The 22,671-nt window shown below is 43.3% G+C and overlaps 1 protein-coding gene across 1 annotated transcript in view; it reads left to right on the forward strand.

The window, feature by feature from the left end:
- The window catches only part of LOC148518781 (cytochrome P450 2C23-like), a 395,981-nt gene that overhangs the window by 12,390 nt on the left and 360,920 nt on the right, over positions 1–22,671 (forward strand). The window lies entirely within an intron of this gene.

The following is a 22,671-nucleotide window of genomic DNA, read 5'->3' on the forward strand; positions in this document are numbered from 1 at the left end:
TTTGCATTCCTTTGGGAATGGCACCCGAACCATGCCCCTTAAAATTATCGTCATTCCAATTGGTTCTAGATTTAACTTGGTGTCCATTTAATTGCTTTATCTCATCTCTATCCCTCCGATTTAATTGTGGTGTATTTCCTATTATGTGTATCGGTATATTGATTAATGCGCTTATCAAATTTATATCTCTCATTGTATCTTTTTCTCTCGTTATATGGTCTGGAATTCTGCTGGGTTCCAAACCTGATTCTTTCCCTTATATGATCTCGTCTCTCCCTTTTGGTAATAAACACTGTATCTCACATATTTTCTCTTCTTATTTTGTATAGTTATTCTTTCAAACTCCATCAATTTTTTACCAATCGTTTCATCCTTATCTTTAAAACGTGGATTTGTTATAAAACTTTCTACTTTTTTTCTCTGTGTCTCTATCTCTCCCTTAATCTCCTCCACCTTCTTCATCCTATAGAGTATTATTAGAGACATGAGTTCAAGAGAACAGGTATCGAGTGTATTATTCCACTCTTCAAACAAATCCTTATCACTTTCAAATATGCAATGGTTTATTTAAACATAACCCCCGAGGTACTATTTTTTCCTCTTTATATTTTATCAAATTGGTAGCATCTAACCAGTGTTTCTCTTAACCAATTAGTATTACTTTCAGATGAAACATAATTCGGTTCTTCAGGAACTATGTCACAAAATAAAGCTTGTCTCCTTTTGATTCTCTAATCGAAAACAGTAAAACAACTCATGGTAGCTGCCATAAGTAGGACTAAGTAATGTGCAAACAAATAGAATAGGGAACCCAGGTGCTTGTGAGTTTAAAAATCCTTACAATCTAAAAGCAACTGAATGAGGTAGTCAGCCTCATAGAAATAAGAAATGAGAAAAAAGAAACAGTTGCAAAGATTGGAAGGTTACACTAAATAAACTCAAGCCACCAAAACATTTTTTGGACCTTACTCTGCAAATAATTGATAACAAAATCATTACTACAAATTACTGTAAGGAAGTAAACTCCAACAATTATTTGCACTTTCAGAGTTGCCATTATCTTTCCTGGAGAACGAACATACCTAAGGGACAATTCATGTGGATTAGGTGGAACTGTTTCAATTAAAACAGTTGGCTTGAGTGTTACACTTTAGAATACTGAGAGAGACATCAAAGGGAGAAAGTATACGATCCATTAATATACATGAAATCCATTTCAAATTATTTCATGTCGCACAGTTATAAAAATGACTATACCCTCGAGGCCCAGTGCCAATTTAATTATACCATGTTTTATAGAATTTGGCTCAAGATCCCTCATTTCAGTACTTGGAGGACTTTAAAGTGATGTTAAATGATGCTTTGCAGAAAAAAGTTATTTCCAAGGAGACACATCGGTTCCTACTGGTTCCACACCCAGTCACCAATATTTGGGCATCCTATTATTTCTGGTATTAACTCACTCACCTCCAATCTTTCATATTATGTTGATTCTTTTCTCCAACCCCATGTTACACATCTAAAGTCCCATCTCAAAGACACAACACACTTTCTAAATTTAATAGAAATAATTATTTGGTTTGAAAAGTATGCCTTTCTCACATTTGATGTGAAAGTGCTATACACACAAATCCCCCATGGGTTCGGGATGGATGAGGTATCTAAATGTCTTTTGGAAGATGGGACCCTAGAGGTCAAACATCAGGAATTTATTCTTAAAGCTATTCATTTCATTTTAACTCACAATAATTTTATTTTTACTGACACTTTTTACTTACAGGTGCTTGGAACAGCCATGGGGACCAGGTTTGCCCCGATTTTCGCTAACTTTTACATGGGGGAGTTCGAATCCCAACATGTTTGGGGGAGCGACTTCGGGGGGAGCCTGGTTTTCTATGGCCGTTACATAGATGATCTTTTTATTATTTGGGATGGGGATCTTTCTAGTGCACAATATTTTATATCCTCTCTTAATTCTAATCACTTCAATCTTCCTTCACTTACACTTACAGTAGGGACCATGTTAATTGTTTGGACTTTACTCTGCAAATAATTGATAACAAAATCATTACTACAAACTACTGTAAGGATGTAAACTCCAACAATTATTTGCACTTTCAGAGTTGCCATTATCTTCCCTGGAAAAAGAAATATACCTAAGGGATAATTCATGCAGATTAGGCGGAACTGTTCTAATCTTTCAGACTATATAGAACAGGCAAGGGCAATGTGCAAGAGCTTTGAGGAGAGAGGTTACCCTCCCTCATTACTAGAAAAAACATGTAAGAAACTAGCTAGCATGAATAGGACACATCTTTTGCAACCAAAAAATAAAGAAACCCACACTATAGATGGAAAAAATTATTTTGTTTTTGTCTTAATTATAGTGAATCTTCGGGAAAAATAGATCAAATTATAAGGAAGATTTATCATATGTTGAAATATGAATCAGTATTAAGACAAATCCTCCCAGAAAAACCCGTGGTAGTACATAGAAAATATACGGCCTGATTCAGAGCCGGACTCTCTGACCAGAGCGCTCGCTCTGAATCAGGGCCCTCCTACCTAAAAATGGAGCGGCCTCTTGGATGCTCGCATAGCTGTGGGCTACCACCCAGAGCTTATGCGAGCGTCCATGATGATGGTCAAGAAAATGGTCGACAGCACACCCCCTTTGGTGCGAGACCCATAGCGACAGCTTGGCTGTCGCTATGTGGGTCTCACATATGCGCACGATGGAGCTCCCTTCGTCGCGCGCATGCGCATTAGGGCACCATCGACCCGCTTGCGAGCATCCTGCGCTCGCGAGCGGGACTGAATTAGGCCCATAGGTTGCTGAAAAATATACTGGCACTGAGTATTCTTAAGGCTCCCCCAAAAATTCCTTAGATGTAGGTACTAATTGGTAACCAGTAAAACCGGTAGGATTCCACAAATGTGGGATGCCAAAATGTATAACCTGTCAACATGCAAATAAAAAAACAACCAATATTGAGGGACAAAATAGAAATTTTACTATTAAACAGTTTATTAACTGTAATACTAAATATGTAGTCTATTTGCTTACTTGTAGTTGTGAAAACACTAGATATGTAGGCAGAACAATAAGGAGCCTACGAGAAAGATTTCTTGCACATAGGAGAAACATTTTGAAGAAAAATCTCCTACACAGTGTATCTAGACATTTTGCAGACAAACATGGGGGTGAGGTCACTTCCCTCAAAGTAGCGGGACTAGAAGCTATTCCATCTACAGCAAGAAAAGGGGACCATTATAGCATTCTATGTAAACAGGAGATCTTTTGGATCTTTAATATGAACAGTCTGTTCCCAGACAGTTTAAATGAACAGATAGAACTTAATACTGCCTTCTGAAGACCCCGAGAGCTTAGTCTGTCTAAATGTCTATATATAATTGCCATTATCAATATTGGTTGTATTTTGCAGTTTCCAAACAGTGTGTAGGATATCTTTTGGAAGAAATTAATCAATGAATCAATAGATTTATGTACCTGTTATTTGTTTATTCATCTATTCATCCCTTCGTTCTGACCTATATATTTTGTCATCACATATTGCATTCTGTGATCACATATTATTATGATTATCTTCATATATACTATCTGTGGTTTTGAGAACTGGGATAGTTTGTTTTCCCTATTTTCCATTTTAAGAATATATATGTATATATATACCCCTCCTGGTATGCTGAGGAGAAGCTGTTGTGTTGTGCCATGAGTATATTGATGTGACCTTTGGCAGGTTGTGTTGAGAAATCCACTCCATTCCTTTAGCTTGTTAAAGACTTTGAATCATTAGTTTTATTCAAAAACATGAGGTCAAAATAAATATTTATTAAAATGATTATGACAAAATATTGGGAAATGTCATTTTTATAACTGTGCGACATTAAATAATTTGAAATGTAATTCATGTATATAAATAGATCGTATAATTTCTCCCTTTGATGTCTCTCTTAGTATTCTAAAGTGTAACACTCAAGCCAACTGCTTTAATAGAAATAACCTGTATCACATAAGTCCAATTAAGATTGCTACTTAAACTGGGACCTGATTACTATCCATACACCTTGACAAAGATGCCCTGTGATGTCGAAATGAGTAGGTGATTCCCTGGTCCATGATCGCAAGAACACGGCTCATTTTACTTACTCTTCTCCGAGCACAAAGGACCCCGACACTGTTTCTTTTCCTCTCCAGTCATCTTGCAGCAAAGACATCCAGGTGCCGATTGATGTGACTCCCGCACACACAGAGAAAACCCAGCGCCGTGTCGGTGAGATATCTGGACCCTGTTAGTGTCCAGACACCCGGCGGCTTTTGGATTACAAGAGCTGTGCTATTGGGACTTGTTCCCTGGAGTCTGTGGATCCTTGATTTGCCAGATAATAGATGCTTTGAAGAGGCAATTACCCTGATGGCAGCTTCCCTCTGGTTCTATCAATCACAGTTCCAACAAGTCGCTCCCCGCTGGTTGGGTTGAGCGCAGCACCACATGGGTACTAAGGTACTTCATCTCCATTATATTCACTGCTGCAAAGGACTGGAGTCCAAAGGTAACTATGTTTCCATAAGGATCGTCTTCTCACTTTGTCCACTCCATTTAACATCCACCTAAGAGACAGTCTGTATACATATTTATGACTTACTCCCCTGGAGAGAATTTACAATTTTGAGCCTCATTCCTTGATTATGACCTTTCTTATGGTTCAATGTAGACATGTGTACATTTGTATTGGTTAATTAACCCTTATTTTAATTATTTCAATTGTATAGATTACATGAGTGGTCTTTTATATTCTAATAATTTTTTAGCAATAATAAATGTTATATAATTTGATTTGTTGGCTTAAGTGTATTTAGTGTAACCTTCCAATCTTTGCAACTGTTTCTTTCTTCTCTCCTTGTAAGGTATGCTGTGCACCGAATGCTCCAGCCACCTATGGAGACATACTTTTGGCCATTAAGAGCACAATGACCCAACTACTCATGAAGGCAGTGGCAGACATCACAGGCCAGCTCAGCAGACTTACACAACGAGTCTCAGATACTGAGCAGCAGCTAGCAGCAGCACAACATGAGATTGTTAATCTTCAGAACTCAATCTCAACCCTTCACAAAGAAAACTATCAGTTATGGAATAAGGTGGACAACCTAAAAAACAGGTCTAGAAGAAACACTATCAGACTAGTAGGCATCCCTGAAGCCGTTAAAGGAACAGCACTTGATCATTTTGTTCTCAACACCTTGCCATCTCTCCTGGGAATTGAAGCTGAATGCAGAGATATGGTTATTGAACGGGTACACAGACTGGTCCCCACCCCTATGCAGTCCAAACCTCATCCACAGATGGTCCACTTTAAATACCTTAACTACCTACACAAGGTGATCATTTGGTCCACATCTAGAAAAATAAAAGGGCTGAAATGGGAAAACAATAATCTCTATATCTATCAAGACTATTCCACAGAATTTACAAGGACTCGCAAAGCCTTTCCCCACTCTGCTCCCGCTTGATCTCAGAAGGTCGCAAGCTTGGGTTACGTTACCCCGCCAGGCTATGCATTTACGAGGACAAAGAATATTAAGATTTCTGTACACCAGAGGATGCCTCAGAATTGACTGTCCATCAGCTAACCTGGGGTGTTGCACAAGGAATAATCACACTCCGAATTATTAAATTCCTAGTATCCTTCCATGAACATTATACGTGATATGTTGACTGAATATATGTCATTTAGTAACCTAATTTCACTAGTTGTTATTTAGTTAACACTTAGATGTTCCTGTAAAGTTTAATTTTGCATTAGGAGATTGCTATGATTACCATAATGCATTATATCATATTCCTATTCAGAAACATGTTGCAGGTTTTTCTTTTTTTTTTAAGAACCTACTGTCTCTCTCTTAAATCAATATTTTTTCTCTAATTATTGATTGTTTATATCGCAACGGGGTGTTAATCCACACTTATTTTAAGTAGTTCTTTGAATAGAAACTGGGGTGAAGTGTTGGAATTTTGATTCCTTCCCAGTTGTTTGAAAGTATTAGAACATATGTTTCATACAATTTTTTTCTTGTATTCCCTTGAAGTTTAATGCTCTTAAAAAAATATACAAGCTGTAATGATAACTGTAACATACTTTGGAGAACATTCCTTGGTCTGTTTTCACTTGTTTCTTATGTTTTATTTCCCCCATTCTCTCCCATCCCCTCATTCCTCAGCCCCACCTCTATAACTAATCCACCACTCTGGCAGATACAATGTAACTCTGGCTACTATCATGTTGGATCTTTGAGACCAATGCTTATAAATGCCTGACATAAAAATAGGATCCTGGAATCTTGGGGGCTTCAATTCTCCAATAAAAAGGAGGAACATTTTACTCTATCTTAATAAGCACAAAATTTACATAGCCCTCCTCCAGGTATCCCATCTTGTCCCGGCCGAGGTTTTGAAGCTCAACATGCTGGGTTGGTCCATTCTCGCCTCGGCTCCATTTACCTCCAAGGCCCGCGGAGTCCTTATTTTATCAAAAAGACAGCTCCAAGTGCAAGTATTATCCTCAGTGTCGGATACAGAGGGCCGATATGTCCTCACTACAATCCAACTCTCAGGTCTCAGGTGCCACTGCAGCATTTATGCTCCAAACACATATTCCAAACCATTCTTCCCAAAACTCTTATCAATATTTTCCCCACTTTCAAATGAATCTCTTATTATTTGCGTTGACTGCAACTTAATCTCATCACAGGTTTTAGACCATTCTCCTCGATCTACTTGACACATCCACCTCCCTAAATTAGGAAACCCTCTAATGGCAAAAAAATTACAGTTGATCGATATTTGGAGAGCTTTACACCCCACTGAGTAGGATTACACATGTCTCTCTATTTCTCTCACACCTGATCCCTCGGCGTGTTTATTAGCGAATTTCATAAACTGGGACCTTGAATCATGTGGTAAATCTGTAACCCCATTTCTAGCAATATTAATTACTATCTCAATAAAATTAATTATATTGCATTGGACCTTCTACTGTCCCTCTCTTTATCAGAAGTATTGATAACCCTTAATCTACATACCCTAAATGTCGCTGTTTAGCGATACAAGTTGCATAAGAAATAATTGCTTTCCAGGCTTATATTGTGGTTCCAAAGCACAAAAGTTCTTGTTGCAATAACAGAAAGTTACATGCTTTGATCTAGCACAATTAGCGCAAAAGACAATTGAATACAAAAGGTACAAGCCGATACATACGTGTGCGCACTGGTCCCAGTAAACAGTCGTCTCTCCAGAAGCCTGTGGTCATCCAAGAAGAATGGCTGTATACTATAACCAGTAAGCAGGCTATATACCTTACGGAACAAAGATACTAGTTAACAGGTTTCCATTGGGTCTTGCTCCTGGACATTCTGGTATGATGCAGGTCATTGGACAGTTCATATAGCATCACTCGGGGTATGTCCCAGTTCCTCAGATGTTGCTTTGTGTGGTTTTCCCGCCGAATAACTGGTTTAAACTACTCAATAGACACTATGTACAGTTTTTCATTCTAACCACTAATTTCATATAGTTCATATCTTGTGAACGCATGACGCAATTTCCTTGCGGATTGAACCGGAAATCTGCAAATAAACAGTGATTTAGAATGGTACCAAACATGATATGTCTACTAGCTTATGTACCTTAAATATCATATACACTACATTTCACAACATAAATATTCGCTAATAAAACCTCTAATATTAAGCTTTTAAGGCGGAGGAATTTTTTTATACATTTTTGTATGTGTATGTGTGAGAATATTGCGTAAAGTTGCTATTATGCGGGGTACGTTTATGTGTTTTGTGCATTGATAAACAGTGCAACTGTGCGCTGTGCATCTTGTATATTTAATATGTTTTATTTAATGTGCATACGGGTTATGGTAGGACTTTCAACAATATGCGGTAGCGATGCAGATGCACGACGCTAATAATACCATATAGCATCACACACAATGGTTTCATACTGATGATGCAAGATGGCATCATCAGGGGCGATGCAAGATGGCGGCGCCCGATATTAATTAAAGATTTGGTCTCAGCCAATCATCCAGCTTCAACAGTCCACCCTTTGATAACAATCAAAATGCTATCACACTCTGGTCTTAATCTATACAGTCATACACTTTGAAATATTATTTAATGTTATATTATGGGATGGCACAATGTGGTCATCAAACCATCAATAATGCTCCCCTGGGAGGGACATAAAACTACCCTTATACGCACACCGCAGATCTCGAAAGATCATGGGAAAGATGTGGGGATGCACCTAACCTATAAAGGAAGTCTTGAAGGGGATATCGACTTACATTATTTAGGATATTTAAAATAACATTTAATAATACTTTTCATGCATAGCTCCTTACCAGTGTACCTGAACGTGTCATCATACATCTCGATAATATTATCTATTAATTTAGCAAGGTCTTGGATATATCTAAATTATAAAGTACCCCGAGCGATCCTGGTGGGATCTAATGATACCAAAATTTGGAAGCCAGTTGTTTCGCTAATCAATTGTGTGGCTGTATGTACATCACCAGGTATCATATTTATTTTGTCTCTGTGTTCATACAGTGTGTGAAGATATGGTGATGGTGTGTTTTTATGACTACCAAGCATTTCACCATGTGTAAGGGTCATAACCTCTGGGAGTACCCTTCCAAGATAACATATACCTTCAGAACTCAGAGCGAGCCACTTGTACACTTTCCTTCCACATAGAAAATACACATCGTATGGGAGTACATAAGGGATAGAATGCATCATTATCATCGGGGCACAATTCTCTAACAAATAATCCTACCCCAGATTTTCCCATTTGGCTGATACATGTTTTAGGTTGTACAATAACTGCACACTACCCTTCTGGTACTCTGCCAACCACTAAATTGGTAGAACTAAGTGTATACTTATACCAGAAGTATCTTCCACTGGTAATGTTGCGTATAAGTCCACCATCTACTGGTTCATTATCAGCTCTGTGTGAAAAGGTCATTGTCTGATTGTTCCTGGACACCTCCCAATTTCCTGGTTTATTGGAATTGGTGATGTTTAAACATAACAGGGATCTATCCACCTGGTACTGATGGAGCTTAAAATTTGGAGGCTTGGACTTAACAAATTTCCCATCCAGCATTTTCCCCTTAAGTAATCCAAGAACCTCAGACATTTAACAGGAGTGGTACTAAACCTTCATTATGTTGTCCCTGAGGAACATGAGTGCAAACCCAACACTCAGTCTGGTTTAAGACCTTACCCACTAAGGAATGGTAATCCTCTAAAGGATGCTCACTCAAATACAGATTACTCTTGGACTGGCACTGCTGGATGCACTTTTTATCAATTAGGGTTCCACAGTTTGCACACATACAGTATTCCTCATACAATAGACCTTCACACTGACTCCGAGTTTCTGGGATAACAGATCTTTTAGCAATTACTGTACTGAGTTTGGTCAGATACCGCTTGTGTGGTTCTGGTTTGTTGTGGACCTGGGGTGGTGATAGGAGCAGACACAGAAGCAGGTTTAAATGAAAATGTGGAAATTTTAATGAGTGGTTTAGTAGACATGAATATGGAAAAAGTAAAAGTCCAGGCAAAGCATTGAAGTGCACTTGGGATCTGTAGTGTGGCAAATGGGAGAATGTCCAGATAGTGACAGTCAGGAAACAGTCCAGTATGCAGGTATGGTGAGCTGATATGATATGCAGACAGAGGGGATGTGATCCAGAAGAGTGTAAGTGGAGGCAAGGTGCAGAGTGACAGCAGACTCACGTTCTCAGGCAGGAGGAAGGTAAATGGAGGATGCAGGGAAGTCCAGTGGTTGGAGCAGGTAAGGTAATAGGCTAGGTAGCATTTCCAAGGAGGCAGGTAATGAGCTCAGGAACTCTCTCTCAGCTGTCGCTGAGAAACACATTGCACTGACAATGAAGGAAGGCTCTGGACCTTCCTAAATACCAAGTGCTGCACCATGACTGGCTGGAGAGAGCACGTGACCCACCAGAATTGGACAACTGAATCACCTGGCTGGAGGCAAGATGGCGGGGCCCATGCCGGGTGGAACGGAAACACCAGCAGGCCTCACCAGCCCAGAGTGACAATGTGCCCGCTGAGAATCAAGCACAGCCAATGCCCCTTGCCAAACACCAGCGCAACTGCCAGACGCCTCCTGCCATAGCGACCTCACAGGTATTACCCATCAACCACCATGCTGAGAAACCCTGGTCATGACACCGCCCTGGTGAATGTATTGATCCTTCTCCTGACTCCACTCCATCGGTATCACCATCGACCTCTTCCTCCATCATCTGTCCACTGTTACAGAAACAAGATATACCAAACCAAACAAGGATGATGAGAACTCTGGAAGAAAATAGGAACGCAACCCCAGCCCGCTACTCCATTGCTGGAATAGTGGGCTGCAAATTTCCCTAGCTCAGGTATCTCACTGCAGTCTTTAACTCTCCCGGAACAAGCTCTCAATTGACAGGTCTGCGTTATCTGCCTCGACCCTGCCTTGTATCTCCACCAGTTGGTTGACCTTTCTGCAGTGAGTGGAATGGACCCAGGTATCTCTCTCTGCCACTTTCAAGGATGTCGTACTTGTGAGCAACACTTGATATGGACCTTCCCACCGGTCTGTCAGACAACCTGAACGTAAGAAATTTCTGATCATAACAAATTCTCCAGGTTCAACATCATGACAGTTTGTTTCTGGCATATCAGGTGACAACAATTTCAGTTTCTGCTGCTGCTGTTTCAACTGTTTTTTACTCATTGTTATAAGACACTTCACAGTAACCTCATTGTTACGCTTCAAATCTTCCTGTGGACTAACAATCAGTTGGGGTTGTCTCCCAAATAGTATCTCAAATGGGGACAAATTAAGAGGGGGTCTAGGAGTTGTCCTGATGCTACGAAGGACTAGCGGTAAGGCTTCTGGCCATCCTAGTCCACACTCCGCCATGATCTTACTCAGTTTATTCTTAATAGTACCGTTCACTCTCTTCACCTTCGCACTGACCTGTGGTCAATAGAGGGCTTGAAGTCTACTATTAATACCCATTAACTTACACATGTTCTGGGAAATGTCACCAGTGAAATGAGTACCCCTATCACTTTCTATGATTCTAGGGATAGAATCGTCTGCCAAGGCTGATGCACAATGTCATTGTAGAGGGCATATAAAATCCCAAATGACAACGTTCAGGAAAATTACATTTAAATAGTCTGAGGAGAAACATAAACTTGCCAAAATGCCATTTACAACATGGAGTGGCAAGGAGCGGCTAAGGTCTTTCCCTATGTTCATGACTAGTGGTTCAGCTTCACATGACGATGGAAGCCCTCCTCCCATTACAAAAATCAAAAGAGTTAAGCTGGCAAAAGCACAGCAAAGAACTGTGCGTTCTAAGAAGATATCACAAATCCCCAAGGAGAGTCCAAGTGTTGCAGCGGTTGCGATGCCTGACCTTACCAACACTGGACGGGAAGAGGTGGATCTTTCCACAATTTGCATGCCCTCTGAAAAAGCTGGAAGGAGCACCCACAGTCCAGTTGCTGATCATCAAATTGAAGATGTCACTGTTGAAGTACAACAGGATGAGGATATTGATGTAGCTGGCGCTGAGGAGGAAGTTGACGAGGAGGATTCTGATGGTGATGTGGTTTGTTTAAATCAGGCACCAGGGGAGACAGTTGTTTTCTGTGTGATGAAAAGCCCATCACGGTCATGACTGGGCAGAACACCAAACATTCCACCTCTTTGGTCTGGAAATATTTCTATCCAAATCCAGACAACAACTGTCTTGCCATATGTACCATATGTAAAGGTGGAATAAGAATGGGTAAGTACGTTATCCACCTAGGAACATCCTCCCTTATACGTCACCTGCAGCGCATTCATAAAAAGTTACTGTCAAGTTCAGAAACTTTGGCTAAGACTCTAAGCAGTCCAGGGACACCTAAATCCCTTTGTCTTGTTGTATCCAAGTGCCTGAAAACCACACCATCAACTCCCTCCTCGTCAATTTCCTCCTTAGTCAGGATCGGAAGTAGTCTTGCAGGCCATGTTACTGGCATGACTGACTCCTCTCCTATCCTCCTCCGGAGGATCCTGCATTGCTACGCCTACTGCTGCAACTGCTGCTGTTGCTGCTGGGAGTCGTTCATCATCCCTGAGAGGAAGTAGGAACACCACTAATTCTTTTACTAAGCAATTGACCCTCCAACAGTCCTTAGCGAGGAGGATGAAGTACGACAGCAGTCATCCTGAATCAAAGCGGATAACTAAGGCCTTGACTGCTATGTTGGTGTTAGACATGCATCCGGTATCCGCCATTAGTGCAGTGGGATTTAGACAATTAATGGAGGTAGTATGTCCCCGGTTCCAAATCCCGTCTAGATTCCTCTTCACTAGACAGGCGATACAGAGAATGTACAGAGATGTCAGAAAAAGTGTCCTCAGTGTCCTAAAAAATGCAGTTGTACCCAATGTCCACTTAACCATGGACATGTGGACAAGTGGAACAGGGCAGACTAAGGACTATATGACTGTGACAGCCCACTGGTAGATGTATCGCCATACAAAGCAACAACAGCAGCATTACCAGTAGCAGCAGCTCAGAAACGCCAGCTCGTTCCTAGGCAGGCTATACTGTGTATCACCTATTTCAGTAAGAGGCACACCTCCAATAACCTCTTAGAGAAACTGAGGGAAATCATCGCCCAATGGCTTAGAACACTTAGACTATCCTGGGGATTTGTGATATCTGACAATGCCACCAATATTGTGTGAGCATTAGATCTGGGCAAATTCCAGCATGTCCCATGTTTTGCTCACACAATAAATTTGGTGGTGCAGAATTTTCTGACACACAACAAGGACGTGCAGGAGACACTTTGGGTGTCCCGGAAAATTTTGGGCCACTTTCACCATTCAGCGACTACGTGCCAAAGACTGGAGCACCAGCATAGAATCTTGAACCTTCCCTACCATCACCTGATGCAAGAGGTTGTGACACGGTGGAACTCAACCCTCTATATGCTTCAGAGGATGGAGGAGCAGAAAAAGGCCATTCAAGCCTATACGTCCACCTATAACATAGGCAAAGGAGGGGGTATGCACCTGACTCAAGCACAGTGGAAATTGATTTCCATGTTGTGCAAGGTTCTCCAGCCCCTCGAACTTGCCACACGTGAAGTCAGTTCAGACACTGCCAGCTTGAGTAAGGTCATTCCCCAGATCAGGCTTTTGAAGAAGCAGCTGGAGAAAGTGAAGAAGGAGCTAAGACGGAGCGATTCCGCTCAGCATGTGGGACTTGTGGATGAAGCCCTTCATTCGCTTTGTCAGGATTCGAGGGTGGTCAATCTGTTGAAATCAGACCACTACATTTTGGCCACCGTGCTCGATCCTAGGTTTAAAGTCTATGTGGTGTCTCTCTTTCCGGCTGACACAAGCCTGCAGAGGTGCAAAGAACTGCTGGTGAAAACACTGTCAGCTGAAGCGGAACATGACACGTCAACAGCTCCTTCTTCATTTTCTCCTGCAACTGGGGCAGCCAGGAAACAACTAAGGTATCCTAAGCAACCCGCTGGCAGTGATGCAGGGCAGGCAGCACCAAGTTTGGTCATCTTGTCCAGACTGAAGGACCTGGCAACAATTTCTGACATGTCTACTGTCACTGCATATGATTCTGTCACCATTGACAGAATGGTGTAGGATTACATCGGTGACAGCATCCAAGTGGGCATGTCTGACAGTCCGTACCTGTACTGGCAGGAAAAAGAGGCAATTTGGAGGCCCCTATACAAACTGGCTCTATTTTACCTAAGTTGCCCCCTCTCCAGTGTGTATTCCGAAAGAGTGTTTAGTGCAGTTGGGAACCTTGTCAGTGAAAGGCGTAGGCATATGTGGAGAAGATGATGTTCATCAAAATTAATTCTTCCAGGGAGACCAGGCTCCAGAACATACAGAGGGACCTGTGGTGGTGGATTCCATCGGGGATGAATTAATACTCTGAAGATGAGGATGTACACAACACTAAAGAGGGTGAGGAATCGGTGGATGAGGAGGATGAGGACAACATCTTTCCTCCGTAGAGCCAGTTTATGCAGGGACAGACTAATTACCAGCTTGTTTTGTGGGGGCCCAAACGAACCAATCATTTCAGCCACAGTCGTGTGGCAAACCCTGGCGCTGAAATGATTGGTTTGCTTAAGTGTGCATGTCCTGTTTATACAACATAAGGGTGGGTCGGAGGGCCGAAGGACAATTCCATCTTGCGCCTCTTTTTTTTCTTTGCATTATGTAATGTTTGGGGCCTAGTTTTTTAAACTGATATCCTGTCTGCCACTGCAGTGTCACTCCTAGATGGGCCACATGTTTGTGCTGCCCACTTGTGTCGCTTAGCATAGTTATCCAGCTACCTCGGTGCAACTTTTTGGACTAAAAACAATATTGTGAGGCGTGAGGTGTTCAGAATAGACTGGATATTAGTGGAAATTAATGCTATTGAGGTTAATAATAGCATAGGAGCAGAAAAACACACAAATTCTGTGATTTTAGCTGTTTTTATGCTTTTTTAAAAAAAAAATACAGATCCAAAACACAAAACCCAGAACCCAAAACATGGAAGGGTGGTTTTGGCAAAACCAATCCAGATCCAAAACACGAATAAAGATCCAGATCCAAAACCAAAGCACAAAACACGAAAAGTGGCCAGTGCACACCCCTATTTTAAATGGATATTAATAGCTTTCACCCCTTTTATCTTCCTCTTTTTTATATTTGATTGGTCACTTACAGTATGATATGTTTTTTATAGGTGTTCTGAGGATTTCCATCATGAAACAGATTTCTGTATTTTTATATATAGCATCTTTGAAAGCTACCACCATCATCACTGATAATAGATGCCTACAACAGTAATGGTTGATCTACAAGATGGATGTGTTTCTACCTATGGACTACGAAAATATGGCCGCCGGAGAAAATTACTACTTTCAAGGTCCATCGCAAAAAGAAAAACATGGCAGCCATATACTTTGTTAAGATATAGTTAAAGAATGGACTAATTACTTTATTGATTCCTATTGGTCTCCTTTACATAGGATTTTAAATGTATTTATAGCTTTAGGGCTCCCAGATAATGACATAACTCTATGGGTGGAAGTGATGGTGTGGTCCGTCGCCTAGTCTGGGGCGTAAGTGATGTAAGGGACCTCCATACGGCCATAGGGTACTAGGTGGAAGTGACGTCGCGGACCGCCGGGTGTTTTAGGTGGAAGTTACGTTGCGGACCACCGGTCTGTTGGGCAATAGTGATACAGTATGTGTTACCGCCAAACTTCAAAGAATTTTTTAGCTTTGTATACATTTTAGTGTCTGACTCACCTATGTATAGCCACTATAATTTTGGGTGGCTTTTCCCTTTGTATATAGATATGATTCTTGCCTATTTAGTTGGTAGACAGGATATAATGTCATCACACCTGGCCTCAGGTGATCGTTATCTGGCCTAGTAAATCTGGTACTGGAAATACGTTTGGACGTTTGCTGTATCCTGATGTTCCTTTATGGACAGATAAGCTCTTATATTTTGCATTCTTTGTTTAAACCGAATGTGCAGTTGAAAAACGGTACACACGGCCTGATTCAGGTAGGTTCGCAAGGCTGAGTTCGCGTGCACCCACTCGCTGCAAAAATATGCTAATTAATGCAATCGCACGGCAACCGCAGCAGTATACCAAGACGCCCACCACTGTATAAAGCCACACACTTCCCATGACATGCATTTGCAAGTCTGTGAAAAAATCGGTAACATCGAACCAAAATGCACAGTTGTGGTTGACCATGACCTGCTGCACAAACTGCAAAACTTCCTGTCACCAACTAGATCTCTGGCTATGTATACAATCACAGGGGCTTAATTATGCATGCCCCTGTATCGGCGTTCAAATGCACAGGCACGTCTGTGTTCGCCCGACCACCCCCCTTCTCCACCCCCAATTTGTCACTTCCTGTCAACCACTGTGTAATGGGACTGCATGCTTATTGCATTCGATTCCCGATCGCAGCAGTCGGGTCACGCATATGCACTGTGATGCATACGTATGCACAGAATGCAAACATCGGCTGCTGCATGTGAGCGCAGCCTTGCGAACCAACCTGAATCAGGCCCTGTCTTTTTTTCTTTGTATTTTTTCATCATAAACATGACTCCAAATATAATGGTCAAGTGACCGAAGAGGTACTCACCCAATAGTGGTTGAATCTGTACCACACAAAATTATTGGTGCACTGATTTCACCATATATATATATATATATATATATATATATATATATATATATATATATATATATATATATATATATATATATATTTTAGGGGTGTGCACCGGCCACTTTTCTTGTTTTGTGTTTTGGTTTTGGATCTGGATCTTTCTTCGTGTTTTGGATATGTTTTGCCAAAACCACCCTTTCGTGTTTTCGGTTCTGGACTTTGTGTTTTGGATCTGTATTTTTTTTTAAAAAGCATAAAAACAGTTAAAATCACAGAATTTGTGGGTTTTTCTGCTCCTATGCTATTATTAACTTCAATAACCTTTTTTCCACTCATTTCCAGCCTATTCTGAACACCTCACACCTCACAATAGTGTTTTTATGTCCAAAAGGTTGCACCGAGGTAGCTGGATGACTATGCTAAGCGATACGAGTGGGCGGCACAAACACGTGGCCAATCTAGGAGTGACACTGCAGTGGCAGAAAGGATGGCAGTTTAAAAAACTAGGCCCCAAACAGTACATAATGCAAAGAAAAAAGAGAGGCGCAAGATGGAATTGTCCTTGGGCCCTCCCACCCACCCTTATGTTGTATAAACAGGACAGTATCATATGCAGTGATAGTAGACATATCAGAAATTGTTGGCACGTCCTTCAGTCCGGACCAGATGTCCAAACCGGCCCTTGACTTATGATACAGGCGCACGCTTGACGCTGCTAATGTGTTGATGCACATGCGGCTACATCACAAACACAGAGAAAAAATAGTTTTTTATTTTTTGGAGCACTTTGGGGGTTGCACCACCCTTTAACAGACTTATGGGACAAAGACGCATGCTTGGCGCTGCTCCTTTGTTGATGCACGTGCAGCTACAGTGCACTCAATTCACAAAGACAGAAAAAAATAATTTTTTATTTTTTGTGTAGCGCACTTTGAGGGTTACACCACCCTTTAACAGACAGATGCACGCTTGTCACTGCTGCTTTTAGGATGCAGGTGCGGCTACAGCCCACACAATTCACAAAGACAGAAAAAAAAGAAGAATTTTTAATTTTTTGTGGAGCGCACTTTGAGGGTTACACCACCCTTTAACAGACAGATGCACGCTTGTCACTTCTGCTTTGAGGACAGTATCATGTGCAGTGACAGTAGACATGTCAGAAATTGTTGGCATGTTCTTCAGTCCGGACCAGATGTCCAAACCGGCCCTTGACTTAAGACACAGGCGCACGCTTGGTGTTGCTAATGTGTTGATGCACGTGCGGCTACATCGCTCACAAGTCACAAAAACAGACAAAAAATTGTTTTTTATTTTTTGGAGCACTTTGGGGGTTACACCACCATTTAACAGACTTATGGGACACAGGCGCATGCTTGGCACTGCTCCATTGTTGATGCACGTGCAGCTACAGTGCACACAATTCACAAAGATGGAAAAAAAATAATTTTATTTTATGTGGAGCGCACTTTGGGGGTTACACCACCCTTTAAAAGACTTATGGCACAGGCACACGCTTGGCGCTGCTCCTTTGTTGATGCACGTGCAGCCACAGTGCACACAATTCTCAAAAAGAGAAATTATTTTTTTACTTTGTTTGGAGTGCACTCTGGGGGTTACACCACCCTTTAACAGACGTGCCAGCCGGCCCTTTACTTATGACACAGGCGCACACTTGGCGCTACTTTGTTGATGCACATGCGGCTACTGTGCACACAATTCATAAACACAAAAAAATATATATTTTTATTTTTTTTGGAGTGCACTTTGGGGGTTACACCACCCTTTAACAGACGAGCCAGCCGGACCTTTACTTATGACACAGGCGCACGCTTGGCGCTATTTTGTTGATGCACGTGCGGTCACAGTGCACACAATTCACAAACAAAGAAAATATTTTTTTATTTTGCTTGTAGTGCACTTTTGGGGTTACAGCACCCGTTAACGGTCAAGCCAGCTGGCCATTTACTTATGACACAGGCGCACGCTTGGCACTACTTTGTTGATGCACGTGCGGCTACTGTGCACACATGTCACAAACACAAAAAAATATTTTTTTACATTTTTTTTGCAGTGCACTTTGGGGGTTACACCACCCTTTAACAGAGGATCCAGCCGGCCCTTTACTTATGACACAGACGCACGCTTGGCGCTACTTTGTTGATAACCATGCAGCCACAGTGCACACAATTCACAAACAGAAAATAATTTTTTATTTTGCTTGTAGTGCACTTTGGGGGTTACAGCACCCTCTAACGGTCAAGCCAGCCGGCCCTTTACGTATGACACACGCACACGCTTGGTGCTACTTTGTTGATAACCGTGCGGCCACAGTGCACACAAATCACAAACACAGAAAATATTTTTTTATTTTGTTTGGATTGCACTTTGGGAGTTCCAACACCCATTAACGGTCAAGCCAGCCGGCCCTTTATTTATGACACAGGCGCATGCTTGACGCTACTTTGGTGATGCACGTGCGGCTACTGTGCACACAATTCACAAACACAGAAAAAAAAAATATTTTTTGCACTTGGGGGGAGCACCCCTGATGGACAGAACACCCCCTGGACAACACTACAGCACCCCTTTAGGACTGGGATACTGCACAGGACTTTGGAGTGGACACAGCCCCTATGGACAACTGACTGCACAACACAGCCCAGCCAGCCCCTATGGACTTTGGAGGTGTGGACACAGCCCCTATTGACAAAAGCAGCACAGCACAACACAGCCAGCCCCTATGGACTTTGGAGGAGTGGACACAGGGCCTGATTCAGAGCCGAACGCTCTGACCAGAGCGCTCGCTCTGAATTAGGGCCCTCCTCCCTAAAAATGGAGAGGTCTCTTGGATGCTCGCATAGCTGTGGGTTACCACCCACAGCTAAGCGAGCGTCCTTGATGATGGTCGCGATGGTCAAGACCATCGCGACCATCAGGCTTGCGACAAGACCCTGCGGTAGGGTCTTGAGCCAAAATCACTCCCACTGAGATCACTAGTGATGTCATTGGGGCCGGACTCAGATGGTAGGCGTTCCCATTGGAACACCTCCATCTGGCAGCCATGCCCCCCGCACGCCCACCAAAGGGGGCGTGCTGTCACTAACCATCAACAGCACGCCCCCTTTGGTGCGAGACCCAAAGCGACGAATTCCTCGTCGCTCGCCGGGTCTCGTGCATGCGCACGACGGAGCTCCCTCAGTCGTGGGCTTGCACATTCGGGCACCATCGACCCGCTTGCGAGCGTCCCTCGCTTGCGAGCGGGTCTGAATCAGGCCCACAGCCCTTGTGGACAACAGCAGCACAGCACAACACAGCCAGCCCCTATGGACTTTGGAGGAGTGGGCACAGCCCCTATGGACAAAAGCAGCACAGCACAACACAGCCAGCCCCTATGGACTTTGGAGAAGTGGACACAGGGCCTGATTCAGACCCGCTCGCGAGCGAAGGATGCTCACAAGCGGGTCGATGGTGCCCGAATGCGCGAGAATTCGTCACTCAGGGTCTCACACCAAAGGGGGTGTGCTGTCGATGGTGAGTGACAGCACGCCCCCTTTGGTGGGCGTGCCGGGGGCGTGGCTGCCAGACGGATGTGTTCCCATGGGAACGCCTACTGTCTGAGTCCGGCCCCACAGACATCACTAGTGATGTCAGTGGGGCCAAAATCACTCCAGGGCTTGCGGTCACCGAGACCCTACTGCAGGTTCTCGTCGCAAGCCCGATGGTCGCGATGGTCTTGACCATCGCGACCATAGTCTTGAGCGCTCGTATAGCAGTGGGTTGTAACCCACAGCTATGTGAGTGTCCAAGAGGCCGCCCCATTTTTAGGGAGGAGGGCCCTGATTCAGAGCAAGCGCTCTGGTCAGAGCGTTCGGTTCTGAATCAGGCCCACAGCCCCTATGGACAACAGCAGCATAGCACAGCACAACACTACACTGCACTACACTACACTCCAGAGCCCAGCCAACCCTAACTCCCATCCTCCCTCTTCACTGTCCAAAGCCGAGTGAGAAAATGGCGCCGATGCAGGTACCTTATATAGAATCCAAAACCCGCAAAACCCGTCGAGATGACGTTTTGCCTCGATTTCAGATCCGAGTCAGGCGGGAAAAGTCACGCCTGACTTGGATTGACCTCGGATCGGGGGGGCTCGGGGGGTTTGGATTTCAGAAATCCGAACACGCTCACCCCTAATATATATATATATATATATATATATATATATATATATATATATATACTGCTTTCTTAAATATGTGTGTATATACATAACTTAATATTTATCATCAAAGCCTCTTATATGAGTAAAACTTCATCCCTAACCTGTACTCTCTCTCACACTCTCCACAAGCAGTCTTCAGTCCTTCCGCTAAGAGACAGTTTTCACTCTGTGAGCTAGTGCTGGGACTAAGCCAGGCTTGACTGCAGTATTACAAAGGACAGGGCTGCATGATGTCATGATATGGTGAGGCCACGTGACGTCATGACATCGCGCAGTGCTCTGCTTGGAGATGATTTGCAGTGGCTCAGTATGGAGCCCGGCCAGCGACAGTATTAGCACTATTACTGGCCTGAGCACTGTGCGGAGCTTCTGTAAAACAAAATGACAGCAACAAGACTGATGTCTGCCTTTGTAATAGACTGGGCCAGATATCAGGAGGCCCCCTTGGGACCCACCAGGCCCTACTGCAGGCAGGTGCCTAGGTTGCCTGGTGGTTAATCCGGCCCTGCGTTGGCATAGTGTATACCCGGCGTAAGTTACTTTGATTGTGGTATTTGGGAAGGTAGCCTAGATAATGGTCTATAGGGCATGCCTCAGAGGCGAATATGTTTGTAATTTAGTGTACTACTGCAAGGAGTCACAGCCCACCAGTCACTGGTAACCAAAGCGGGGTATGGTGGTGTGCCCAGTACTGTACAGTACTATGGCATGCCCAGTGCTGCACAGTACTATGGTGTGCCCGGTGCTTTGGTGTGCCCAGTGCTGCACAGTACTTTGGTGTGCCCAGGGCTGCACAGTACTATGGTCTGCCTAGGACTGCACAGTATTTTGGTGTGCCCAGTGCGACAGTCCTGCACAGTACTAGCATTCCCGCTAGGCTGTTTTAATGGGGTGCCAAACCCTGCCCGATTTCAAAAGGGCAGAATGCTCCCTGCCCTTTTGGCGGTACCCCACTACAACAACATGCCGGGTGCCACTCCCACCTATGAAACATAATGTCCCGTGGGTGGAAAAAATTGCAGTGCAGTGATCACCACCAGTAATTTGGTGTGCCCGGTGTTGCATAGTACTATGGTGGTGTGCCTAGTACTAAACATTACTATGGTGTGCCCAGTACTGCCATTACTATCATCATTATTATGGTGTGCCCAGTGCCGCACGGTACTATGGTGTGCCGAGTATTATAGTTTGTCCAGTGCTGAATCTTACATGCTGTCAGTGTGGACCCACCAGAATTAAATCTTCCTCTCCCTTTACAGGCAGCAGCAGCAGTTAATCTGGGGTAGGCATGGGCAGCAGTAGTCTGACAAACTGGGGTTCCTGGGGAAAACCTGGCCTTCTATTGGTCAGCGGTAGCCATGTATTTGAAGCCTGCTGTAGGGGCAGCCATTTTTTGTTAGCCACTGCTGGTTTGTTTTAAACATATTATAGCAGAGAGTGGCCCTTATGTAATGTCCACTGTAGTAGTGCCCCTTTTGCAATGCCCCCAGTAGTGGTTCCCCTTATGCAATGCTCCCTGTAGTAGTGCCCGCTTTGCAATGCCCCAAGTACTGTCCCTTATGCAGTGCCCATTGTAGTAGTGCCCCTTATGCAGTGCCCCCTGTAGTAGTGCCCCTTAGTCAGAGTCCCCTAAAGTAGTGCCCCAGTACAGAACAGCCCCCACACCTTTGTGCAGTAATTACCTAACTTCCCGTTGCCACTGCTCCACACCTTCAGGGCTCCTGCTGTCACTCCCGCTGCCACTGACTGGATCTAACTAGATCCAGCAGGCTCCTCATATCACAGGTGATATCATGATGTCATCCATGCACTGCATCACTGGGAACGCTGGCCTCTGTAGTGATCAAGGCTTCTTTAGCCTATGATCACTTCAGAGGCCAGCTTTCCCAGTTGATGTTATCTGGTCACGATCTACCGGCGGTAGCTCCAAGAGCTACCAGTAGATTGCGATTGACATTTTGGCCAGGCCTGCCCATCCAAATTGTCAAAGAAATCAACTGGAAACCAATCCAAAAATAACTGTTTACCCACCAATAATAGCAAAACACACTCGATTGTAAGAATCATTTTATTCAAGCTTGTTTTTTTTGTGTC

The sequence above is a fragment of the Taudactylus pleione genome, unplaced genomic scaffold, assembly GCF_031769625.1.
Source record: "Taudactylus pleione unplaced genomic scaffold, aTauple2 ptg000199l, whole genome shotgun sequence".
NCBI lineage: Eukaryota > Metazoa > Chordata > Amphibia > Anura > Myobatrachidae > Taudactylus > Taudactylus pleione.